The sequence below is a fragment of the Agelaius tricolor genome, unplaced genomic scaffold, assembly GCF_023055355.1.
Source record: "Agelaius tricolor isolate 1412-34295 unplaced genomic scaffold, bAgeTri1.0.p SCAF_24, whole genome shotgun sequence".
NCBI classification, from domain to species: Eukaryota; Metazoa; Chordata; class Aves; order Passeriformes; family Icteridae; genus Agelaius; species Agelaius tricolor.
This window is the reverse complement of record NW_027269284.1, coordinates 11,907,026-11,919,987: the sequence shown is the minus strand read 5'-3', so window position 1 is coordinate 11,919,987 and position 12,962 is coordinate 11,907,026.

Here is a 12,962-nt window from a genome sequence, read left to right as displayed (position 1 = left end):
TGACTATGAAACTATGGGGGGCCGAAACTATGACACAGCAATACAATTTACATTAACCTAATTTGCATTTGGAGTACATTTGAATTAAGCTACCAAAAATATGGGTGATTACGTATCATATGTCCTAAAATGCTACAGGGAGTTTAACCATAAATAGATGGCTAGCAAAGACTGGTAAAAAATTCTAAAGAACATCTAAATTGATATTTTTGACAAGAAAATTGTATTATTTACTATTTATTACATACAAGCAGTTTTTAATTCTTTCGTACACTTAATATTCTTCTAGGGGAGTAGTGGAGGAGTTCTGGTGTTTTAACGACATTTAAAGCTATTTGAAAAGACACCATCACATTAATTTGATTCTCTAAACATCTTGGTTTCATATTTTGTTTCACTATATTTCAGATTCTTTTCATGGTGACAGCTTTTTAGTATTTAGAGGCTGACCTATAGATTCTGTGAAAAAAAAATCAACAAAATGTTAAGCAGACTGTAACCACTCTGGTACAACTTAGCAGAGCATGAAAAGTATGATGGTTGTTGAATTTTCTTGATATTGTAAAGAAATTTGAAATTTATAAAAAACAATACAAAGGGTTACACTGTCTCTATTATTCCCATAAAAAATGGGGCTATTAGTAAATGCAAATAGGAATATCAAAACTGATGTAAGAAACCTAATAAAAAAATGTGAGCCAAAGTAGAATACAATTAATCAGCACATGTTAATTTAATTTTATCTTTTTTATGAAACATGCTTGCATAACATGCTGAACATGTTGTGCATGCAAGGTCTGAGTTTATTTTCACAGAACCAAGTAAGATTCCATTAATTGCTACTAGGTAGAGAGAAGGAAAGTATAATTAGAAAAGTGGGTACAAATTTCTATTTAGACATGTTCAAGGTAACTCAGCATCCTTGATTCCAAGCTAGGGACATCATATTACCTGTTGTTAATTAGAGCTGCTCAACATAAAGAAAGTAGGAATTGATGTCTGTTCTCTTATCACGTCTTGCATAATTTGAGAGTCAGGTTTTGACTACCCAAAGTAAAATAAGCCAGCATTACTTGTGTTCAAAGTAATCTACCATTTAGAAAAATAGCAGCTGCATCAAAATGTTGCTATTCAACCTGGAAAAACAGTATGCGTGCAGGGGTAGAGAAAAAAGCCTTGTATGAAAATGCTCTGTACACTTTTTAAAAGAAGTTGGATTAGTATAGTTACAATTATTCAAGGCATAAGTTTGGTAGGGAAACATTTCAGTTCCATGTTTTTGGTCATATTGGGTGGGCAAAAAATAAATATTTGTCAGCTGTTCACTTAAATCTGAGCAGAGTGACACTGTTCTGGACAGCCCTGCTGCAGATTGTCTTCACATCTGTTTCCCTTATCTGCTGCTGTTTTGAAGATCCTATAATCAGTGCTTTAACTACACACAGACATATATATTAATGGACACTGGAGACAGGTCCAACCTACTAGAAATTTAGGCACAACAGGATTATAAATGTTACTTGATCCCTTATAAAGCCCAAGATACCTGATCAGTGTATAGGCTCTGTTGCTTGATGTAGTCAGGTGATAACATATGTACACTCATGCAGCCTATTTCAGCAAGTGTCAAACGTTCATGCTAAGTACTACATAAATTATCACCTAATTAAGCACTGTTATAGTTTGGATTGGGAGGGAAGTGTAAACTTGATTCTCCTTAGAGAGCTATATGCAGAAATATGATGTAGAATTCATTTTACGAATAAAGGTCAAAGATCAAATTTTTTCCAGATTTTTTTGGAAGGAGGAACTGGAAAGGAACCTTGACTTCCTTAATTAAATCCTTTTCTGCTCATGAAAATTCAAAGAGGTTAATTTGGTTTTATGTGTACTTCCCCATTATATTGTAGAGATGTCAGGAGCACTGTTTTGTTAGCAAAACTGTTTATACCCTATTGGCTTTCTAAATTTCCCATTGCTACTCTTACATCAATCGTTACTGAATCATAATTTACATATATCAAAAAAATATTCACCTGGAGGTATGGGTTTAGGATTAAAAGGTAAGGGCTGTTATGAAACGGTCTTATCTGAAGTTATTAAACATGTACAAATGTGTTCTATAATTATATTCAGGAAAATATACCTAAATATATTATTTGCATGTTAGATGTGAAGATACATGTACTGCTGCTGGTCCAGCCATTATATTATCCTGGCTGGCAATGAAATTTAAAATACAGAATCTGATGTCAACCCCTCTTCATGCTTTAGATTACAATATCCTTTAGGACAGGAGCAGCATGTATCTATGTTTAACTCACCTGGCAATATGTGGATGCAGGGGTGAGTGATCTTTTTGCCCACTGTTAGATTATAAATGAAGTAAAATAATGATCATGGTCCCCGGAAGAGGGGAAAACAGTGAAAGATATGGAATTAAAGAGAGAAATCAGAAGTCAGATTTACTAAGAAGCACTTAGGGATCAAACTATGCATTTTCAGGCAATAAAGAGATTCTTCTAAAGCCCTCTGTGGTACTGACACCAAAAACAACAAGGAGGTCAACATTAGCAGTGTTATAGTTATAACATTGATTCAGAAAATTGTATCCTAGTTTATTTTTTTCTCCAACCAGACAGCTACCAGCTGAAGGCTGCTAAACACCTAGGGACATCTGTGTTGAAACAACACATGAGAGTGGAAAGAAACACAGAGTGGACTGGGAGGAAAAAAATAGTCAAACACAAAGAGGCAAAGTAGCCAAACAGGCAGTTTCTTATCCCAAAATGCTTCTGACATTTCTCCTTCTCTGCACTTCAGGAAGGTAGAGAGGGGGGAAATGACAGCAGTGAACTATTTTTCTGTGTCAAGCAGTTTTCCACTTCACAAATACCACCACTACAACAGCTGGCATGACAGGTAGTCTGCAAAGATGCCCAGGGCTGCACTACTGTAGAGACCAAACTATTTCCTCTTGTCCTCTCCAGGTGAAGTCTGAAGCATGTTGGCATTCCTGTGCTGGAAAATTTGCATTGGCATTACCATTACCAAGAAGCAATGACATTGCTATGGGGTGTCTGACCTAGTTAAGCATTCAAACTCTTGCCTGAATGGGAGAGGAGCTGTTTGCAAAGTTCTTGAAGATCTTCAGGGGTACTAAACCACCTCATCACTGGTATAAGCAGTAATATTTTCACTACCTTCTATGAAGTCTTGTTCTTTATGTCTGCATGTTCTGAATGATCTGCTTTTACATACGATAGTTTTTGCTAAAAATTTACTGAGGGCAAAATTCAGAAATATATGTCTATGCATACAAGACAATATGACTAAGTGGCAGTTCCTGATCTGGAGATGATGCTCAAAAACTAAAGCCAGACCAAATGGTTCTTGGACTGTTTTATATCAGCCTTTGTTTTCAATGCATGGATGTCAGAGAAAAACATGATATTAAATTTTTATTTTACCTCTGAACTTTGTATTTTCTTCTCTATTGTAGTGCTCAAAAATATTTTGCTATATTGTAGTCGTACCTCAATGCTGCAAAAATGTGTATTCTGTTAATTTTGGTACATTTAACATCACAGAAATCAATAGTGGAGGTGGCACCTATTAATAAAGAAAATAATGTCACATTAGTAGGAAGATCCCAGTGTTTCTTTAATGTTGTCATGCCAGCAGTATGCCCTACAATAATCACAGCCACTATCAGACAGAGGCTTCTTACAACATCCAGGTAAGCTAAGAGTGTTCAGTCATTCAACAACTTTGTCCTGTTTTTTGATATTATAACTATGCTACTCTGCTCTTGGTTCAACGGATGCTTAAAACCTGCAGATAAAAGAAAAGGTGCTTTAAATTGTTATTAGGTGGGTGATGATCTCTGTCCCACAAATAAGCAAAATCACTGGTGATTCTGCAGCATGTGTTTCTCCCCTTCTGTACCACAGGGAACTTAGGATAAAATTCATACAATGAAATTTAGGCTTCATTTACTTTGATGAATGAACAGCCAGGTGTATAGAGCCTGATCTAGTCCTAGCTTTGCCATTTATTACCACTGTGTCTGTGAGCCAGACTTACTGTTGTCCTGCTTTTCTCAACAAGAAATTATTCTGATGCTTGAATTTGCAAAGGTTTTAAATGCCTATTGGCCAGGGAACCAAAAAAAAAAAAATAAAAGAAGCCAGAACAAGAGTGTTCTCTGGGTTTCTATTTTTTGTATGCACAAACCAGGCAATTCCATCAGTTGTTAGTTTTGTTAAAAGGCAGACTGGATGATGCAACAAATACGAAGACATGAAAGAAGCTCCATGGTCTGCTCTTTTGAGGTGTTAAGCAAAGAGGAACACATGCACCACTGGCCTGAATTTGGTTTACTGATCTTTCATTTTCTCAGCTGAATGCTTAGGATCAGTCAGTGTGCTAGAAATCCTACTGGACTCACAGCCAGTGTGTCTGCAACACTTCTTTCAGCAAACACAAACCAAGCTTAAGGGCCTGGAAAACAGTATAGCAATTTGCTGGCCCAAAAGCAAAAATAAACTGTGCACAGTATGTCACATCAGCTCTTAACTGTCTCCAGGAAGTGAAATGTTTGACAGGGAAATATATTTGCTTGCGGCCTCATTTGATTCATGTTTCAAGGAAAGAATTGAAGTCATACCCCCAGTGGAGCACTTACATCAATCAAGGGGAGGATACTGCAGTCTCCAAGATGTCATCTTCCTGCACCCTCCTCCCTGCTTCCCTGTGAAAGCATAGTGCCACTTAAATGAAGGAGATTTTAGAAAAAGGGTACAATGTGTTTTTTCTGTGTAGGGTAAATTGGATAGGATGAGTTAGGTGTAGAAATCTTTCCATATTGGGAGGGGATGGTTTCATTGTGGTGGATTTCTTTGCACCTAACTTTCCACTCCCTGTCTCAACCTAGTAGGAAATTGTGCAGAAATATTAGTAGAGGCTTCCACAGTGTTAGTGTAAACTTGGAACAACTCAATAAGGAAGCTGTGAAATTACTGGTCATGCAAAAAATGTATGCGAGAGGAGACCAGGTCCAGAGTGCAGAAAGTGATTCATAAAATACAGCTGATAGAACACAATCCTGTTTCTAATTTCTAATTGGGTTCCTAATCAGTTTTCTCCATCACACTTCAGATCCTGTTAAGGAAATTCTCTTGACTAAACTCGATGTTAGCTTCCTTTGGACAGAATAGTAAAACCTATGCTTAAAAGTCATGATAAAACCTTTAGAGATAAATGGAAGAAATTTACTGGTCTTCTAGTGTTCTTTTCTTTGTCTCATCTCAAAGTTCTGCTATTTTTAACTTTGTTCTTTTTGACATGGGCCCCATAAGAAACTTACCACAGCACCTCTCCACACTGCTGTCATTGATGGGGAGGTAACTCCAGAACTTCATTAAATATGTATTTGTGTTTTTGTGTCCTAAATATTTCTTAAACTATTTTAAGTAGGCAAGCAGATATGCTAATGTACTAAAAATAAATATTTAAAAATACTTGACCTCAAAATCCCGATCCATGAGAAGTAGAGGGTAAAAGGACCTTTAAAAGGATCTTTTCCTTGCATCCTTCCCAGAGCAGAGCCTCAGATTTATGGACTTGTGGTTGAAGCAGATTTATACTGAGCTGCCACCTGAGATGGCATCATAGGAAGGCCCAGATATTTTTCAGGTTTCCAGTACTCCTGGCACAGGTGTTGAAGCTCCCAGCATAGCATGGGGATTTGCAATCTGTTCTTAGTGAGATAGTGCAGTTCACAGAGGCTGCCTTGTGGGCCACAACTCGTGCATAGGAGAGGCTGTTGTGAATACTGCCTCTTACACAGTTGTGGCTATGGCAGGAATTATATTTTTGCACAATATAAGCAAAATTGCTAATAATGGCTAAAGAATTCAATTTTACTTGCACAGAACCAACTGTGATCCTCTTTTGAAAAGCATGAATCCTGGTCTCAGCTTGTTCTCTTGAGTTTATTAATGCCCTTTTCTCATTTTGTTTTGTTTTGTTGTGGATTGGATTATTTTCTCTCTTTTTTTTTTTTTTTTTTTTTTTTTTTTTTTTGCCTTTGCAGCAAGGAGGGACCCAGCCCTCTGTGGCTCACCAGTTCTCCATGGAGCAACAGGAACCAGACCACAGCCTGGGCACCTCAGCAGGCTCTTCTGAAAGGAGCATCAGACAGAGTATTAAAGAAGGGTGTGTTCTCACAGCTGCCCAGCACTATCAACACTAACCAGCAGGATGATCTGGATTTCTGCAGCCTTGTGCCAGATGGCCCCTGACTCCAGTCTTCATTGCAGGTCTGTGCACTGTGGTTATGGCAAGACTTCATTCTGAAATAGCTGCTTGGTTTTTGAAATTCAGGCATGGCCCTCTTATTTGGATATTTCAAGCTGCAGGGTTCAGTTGAAACCATAAGCAGCAGCTAGGTTTAATAAATGAGGACAGATTTTCCCAGGTATTTAAAAGCTGGGCAGAGTGATATTGTTTACAGGCAGCTTGCTCCATGCTGAATGAAATCCAGAGAGATCCATTCCTTTGGAGCTTACCCATTGCAATGCACAGACAGTCAGAAGTTACTTTGAATGTTTATGCCCCACATAAACCAAAATGTTTTGCCTAATGTAATGAAAAATACAGAGGATTCTACAATAACAGTGAACATTATGGCTTTTAATTTAAAAATTAGTATTGCAGAGAACTCAGTCTCTTAATGAAAGCTTATGGTCTTAAAATCAAAACCAAAATCTGGTTTTAAAATTTGTGCTTTAGAGCCTTCCTGTTTTGAAGATAAACAGTGCTTCATTAAAAGACAAATATCTCCAAGAAAACAAATTATGTAAATACATGAGTCTGTTTTTTTTTCTTATGCTGGGGGTTATATCCAGTCTTGAAATACTTCAGAACAGAGAAGAGAATTGCCATATAAAAATAATGGCATGATACAGCAAGGCAGTAGTCCAATATAAAAACAGTGCAGTGGTTTCTTTTTTTTTTTTTTTTTTTTTTTCAGTGCAGTGCAGGCAGTGTTTGAAGGTTTTTATGAACAAATGTTCATCTAGTTCATATGGAATACAGAATACAGTCCTTGTTACCAGGACATAGTCAGCTTAGTTTCAGTGGTTTTCTAGAGTTGCAAGCTGTTGAAATAAAGGTTAATTTTAGTCAAAGTGGGGCAGTTCATTTTTCTGTAAGTTCACCTTTTCCTTTGTCAGTGATCTCAATGCAGTGGGGAGACCTGTAAATCTTATGAAGCAGCAAAGCCCAAGAGCAGTAGAAACAGGGGCTTGAATGCTGGAAGTGATGAAGAAAACCGATTCACAGACCCTCTTCAAAAGATAAGGAGCTCCTTTCCTTACTGTTGGAGGGAGCAAGGGATCTGCAGTGATGCCTCCTTGCTACACACACCATTTTCAGTGCATGTCTCTCTACTGACCCAGACACTGTTTTCTGGAGGTTTTGTGACACCACAAAGCAGCTGTTCTTTTACTCTTCTGACTAAGACATTTATATTCAACCCTGACATTTTAATCTAATAAAAAAAAATCTTTGTACCTCCTTGCAGTATAAACAGAGAACCTCTATATAATGGGCATCTGTGGAATATGGAATTAATCCCACTAGTGCGGAAAAACCTTCATAAGTCTCTTGCGGCTTCATCACTCTTTGAGTTATGAGGTCTTCCTCTCACTTGTGGGATAAAGTCCAAATCCCACAGAAGCTTATTATGTGTCCACTATTTATTAAAACTTCATCATTTCAAACAAAACACTTAAGAAAGACACTGGGAAACATTAAAAATCAAAGAGGTTTCAGTCTGAGGAATATTTGTTATAGTTGAAGGTTTTTCAAAGTAGAGATGAAAAAGTTCATTTTAGTCCTGATAACCACTGAATATGCTGCTTCTGATTATTTTTCTTTTTTTTTCTTTTTCTCCACAGAGAGATTCTGAATGTTTTTCCTTTCTTTCCTACATGATTTTATAAATCTTTCAGTATCCCTCTGAAGACTTTACTTTTCTCTGCTTTGCAACCCAGTGACTAGAGCCATTAACCATGAGTGAGAGCCCTTGTTCCCTGGCAAATGGTTGTAAATATATGTTCTTGCTGTAGTTTGATTTGCAAAAAAGTCCTTTACATGACACTCCCTGTTTTCACAAATGGACTAGCTAAAGCTTAAACCTAATAGTTTAGCAGCACTAACATTTTCTACCAAGACCATTCTGGAGCTAAAAAGATTGAGCAGGGGGTAGGGAAACCTTTTTAATTTAAAACTCTGTCATGTACTCTGAGCACATTTAAACCTCTTCTTCCCTTTCCCTGGTTTCTACCTACAGACTTTCTCACCTCTGTTGCTTTATGGTGTTTCTGTACCTCAAATCAAGTAGAAGCTAAAGTCCAATAAATCACTTGATATAATGCAAATGAATACATCCACTATGCTAGCTATGCTATCTGGGAGTTAATTTGATCACTTGTAGTGATCAATTTATTAAGTAGGTTTAAACAAGAATCTTTAGTCACTATTTTACAAAATAAGCACAGGAACTGATTAAAAATATCTTTTAATTGCCTTGATGTTAAGTCACACAAGTGCTATTGTTACTGATATACTAAAAATACTTTAAGTTTATTATTCCCTATTTCTATTATAAATTAATAACTGTTATCACCTACATAATTGTCCCCTTCCCTCACACAGCTGTAAGTAACTAATTCCCAACAGAGCTGGGATAAACAGGGAGCCACATCCTACAGTAAGGTACATAAGGCAGATGCTCACAGAATGACTATCCCAGTACCATCCTGTACATCCCTGTCAGAGCTGGGATGAGTAGCCAGAAGTTGCTGACTGCAAGCCCTGAGCTCATGGCATGGCTCCCAGTGCTGTGCATGGAAATAGGCATAGACTTTTCATCATCTTGCAGAGAAGCAATGTTCTGGTGAGAATATTGAAACATTTTTCTGGCATGTGTGGATCAGATCTGGCACTGGCACCTTTCTGCATCTTTTCAGAGACCTGAAGCTGCAGGGGCTGTGCTCCCTTTCAGCTGTACTGAGGGTAGATGAAAAGCACAGTGCAGCTAAAAAGGTGTGTGCCCGCAAGACTGATGGTGTTGGAACTGTTTACCCTTTAAAAAGAAATGTTCAGGTGAGAGAGCAGACTGCCTCTGAGGAGTGGAGAGCAGAAGAGGATTGCTCAACCTGCTGGAAGAGTGTGGGCATGGTGTATCATTCTTTACCTCTGGAAAAAAATCAGGTCAGTTTAAATAAATTCCAGAGGAGCAGACAAATCTTTTGTGCATACTTGAACTCTGAATCTCTTCACTTGTTCATGTGTTCTTGCAGTTATTCACTTTTCTTTCCTGAGCCCTAATAGAGAAAACAGGATCTGAATTTAAGGCAGGCAGGGGAATAAAGAACAAACAGCCATATCTGCTGCCTATATCTGCAAATGTTAAGGGTTACTTCTAGTCTCCAGTGAGAACTCAGGATGGGCCTGCTTTTAGGAGAATCTGTGAGATTTACAGCAAAAAGTGTACAGCCAGTCAGAGAGCTTCCACTTGATGACAGATCTTTCTGCTCAGGCTGTGCTGATGAGTGGGACTGAATTAGCACAAAATGACCCTTTTATTCTGCTATACCATGGATTTATACTCATAGAGGCAGCTTCTCGGTAGGGGTAAATTGTCTTAACTCTTTCAAAGGGCTTGAATTTGACTGTTTGAGGTTTGGCCCTGGCAAAAGGTGAGCACATATTTTCAAGCTCCATGACTTCATCAGTTGGCCTGTGGCACCTCCAGTCTTTAGATTTCTTGCATTGCTTTTCAATGATATTGAAACAAGTTTCTACCTGTTATATAGGATATTGTTGCAGTCTAAGTGTAATAATCTTTTGTATGTAATTATTTTTAGGTGTGAAAATTTTGGAATGTAATGGGAAGCAACTGAGGTGAAATTCATTGTTTTTATTTTGAATAATTTTGTCACCCTCACCAGTCATATTTTTTCTTTTTCATTGTTTGAATAATTTATTATCTATAGCATATTAAAAAAAAAACCAAACTAGGGCAATTCTGATGACAGTGTTCAATTTTTTTCCTCTGCTGCATGCACAAACATGTAATAGTAATAAACCTAAAATGTACATAAATTCAGTTTTTAGATTAAAAGAACAGAAAAGGCAAGCAAAGCATGGGCTACAGAAGCAACAGGAAGTGAAAAGGTGGTGAGAGTGAAACAAGAATGTAAATCACATTTTTTATGAGTGGCCACCCGGACGACAGAGTGCAGAAGCAGACCGGGTTGTTGTGAGAAAAAACAATGAAGAGTGCACATGTAATAATACAAAGTGCCTAAGTGAGGGGTAGGGCTGGGGCAGTGCTGGGGAAGGCTATCCTCAAGCGGGGCTTGGAGAGGGCTCATTGCTTACTCTGCCTCCTGCTTTTCTGGTCCCCTTAACCCCCCTTCACTTTTTTCTTAAACGAGATTGGTTTTGGTAGGGATGGTCCAAAAAAGCACCCTCTTGAACAATAAACACAAATGACTGTGGTGGTCCTTTCAGCTTTGGATCTTTGTAAAATAACCAGTGATCCACAACATTTTCTGGAATTGATTTCACAGGCTTTCCCTCTACATCCTCACTGACAGCCTGGAAAAAAATTTCCCCTACCACCATCAGTGAATGCTATTCATTTTCCCATTATTGTAAATTCTTGCAGGCAAAGAGTCCTAAAGAACAATCCCTTTGAAACAAAGGTGATTTTACTACTGAAGGAGTAACAAATCAAATGCTATGCTCACAAACTCTTCAGTTTTGAAAAGAATACTTGCAAATGATTAAACAGCTATGCATGGCAAAGACTTGAAGATTTGATGATTTATTCAGACTTTGTAGCCTATAGTAGAATATAAATTTTTGTTAATAGTGGCATAAAACATGTTAGGGACATGGTTTAGTGCTGGACTTGGCAGTGCTGGGTTAACAGACTTGAGGATCTTAGAGGTCTTTTCCAACCAAAACGATTCTATGATTCTATGATAAATGCAACATTCTCTCCTGTTCCCTTCCCCCCGTTTTTCCTAAGTGTAGGACTTCCAAGACTTTTGGAAGCAAAAAAGCATCTGTTTTTCTGTATGTTTGCTTTTTTTATGGACTTCATAAATCCAGCAAGCCTCTATTTGGACCACTAGGCCCTTTCAATAGAAGCATGTTTTCACTGGGATTTCCACATTCATAATTATTCCTCTCGTTTCTCTGCTGTGAGAAGACAAGCTGCTATTTCATTGCTTTGGGGAAGTTAATAATATGGTAGGCAAAACATCAGGAAAAATTATAATGAATGAACCTATACAAATTGTAGGGAAACACATGCTGCCGTTATAAAATGTTCCCATCATAAATCCCAGCAAATCACTCTCTGCACAAGTGAATAACTTTTTAACACATAAACACTCAATTAATTAAAGGTAATATACTATATACACTCAAACTAGTGTGACACAGAAAAGACAGATTCAAATAATGGCATTCAAGATTGTAGGCCCAGTCCTGTCTGCCACAGCCCTCCTGAGAGATTTGGGAATAATAACACTCCAAAGTAACTCTCTTCTAGACCTGAAGTGAAAATGAAGTTCTCAGCCTCAGTGCTGCTATACTATATTATTGCATTCACTTAAGGCATAAGTAGGAAACTCCCTACTTTTTTTCTCACCTTATTTCAGACATATAGAAAATGTTTCCTCAGCTTCATGTGGGTCACCATTCCCTCCTCTTCCTTCTCCTCCTTCTCCTCCTCCTCCTTGTCCCCTCTACTCTTAGTTTTTTGTATTTTTCTATCTTGCCCAGGATCTTGGAAGATTATTTATTTTAACAACTGCATTATTTGCAAGGCCAGCATATTTATTGCTATTGTCTTTTCTGTCTATGGCTGTGGTCCAACTCCACTAAGATGTATTTGTTCATTTTTAGAGCCAATTTGGTTAGAATTTGCTGGGACTATTGTAAAAATATTGTTTAAGTAAATTTTTCACTCTATAAGAAAAAAAAAAGGAAGTGCAAGGGAAAACAAACAAATTTTGAAATGTTTTCAGTTTTGATTATATTAGTGTCAAGATCAGATGGAGACTTAGCAACTGTAGAAAAATAACCAACTTGTACTCACATAGAAAGGAACAAAGCAAGGTTCAGTTTCCCAATGCAGGGCTTATTAAGTTTTCTCCAGTTTTCTGCAGCAAGAGCCACTGAGAGAAATCCACCAAAAAATAGTTAAAAGCAGTGACTTGAATCCAAGATTTTCCCTTCAAGAATACTTATATTCACATACCTGCTTGAAGCTAAATGACATTGCTGTATGAATCGACAAATATTTGTATGTTTTCGCAGGGAGAAATACAATGATAGTCCATTTTTATACCATATTTTACCATTCTATTGTTCCAGATAGGACAGGAAATTTTTTTTAATTCTTTGAAGTTTTCTGAGATAAAGGAACTTTTTCAAGTCAGGTTTAAACTGTATATATTTACTATGGCCAGTCCCTATGTGTATCATATGTTATAGAGATTATTATTTGTCATGTAACCATGGCCAAAGAAAAATTAACATTTTCTTCCTACTCTCCACTCCTCTTTTTTGCACAGCTTAGGTACTTCTATGTTAATCCACTTTCATATCACTCTTGTGATTGAGAACTCTAATAACAATTATAGTTTACACAGGCTGAGGAAACACAGACAAATGAAATTTAAAAAAAAGTCTGAGGCTTCTTCCACTCAAGGTAACAGAATCATTAAACATAGAATAGTCAGGGTTGGAAAAGACCTTCAAGATCATCAAGTCCAACCATCATCCTAGCACCACCACCACCATGTTCACCACTAAACCACATCTCCAAAACCAGAGAGCAATAGCTGATGGCAATAACTGGGGCTGGTTTG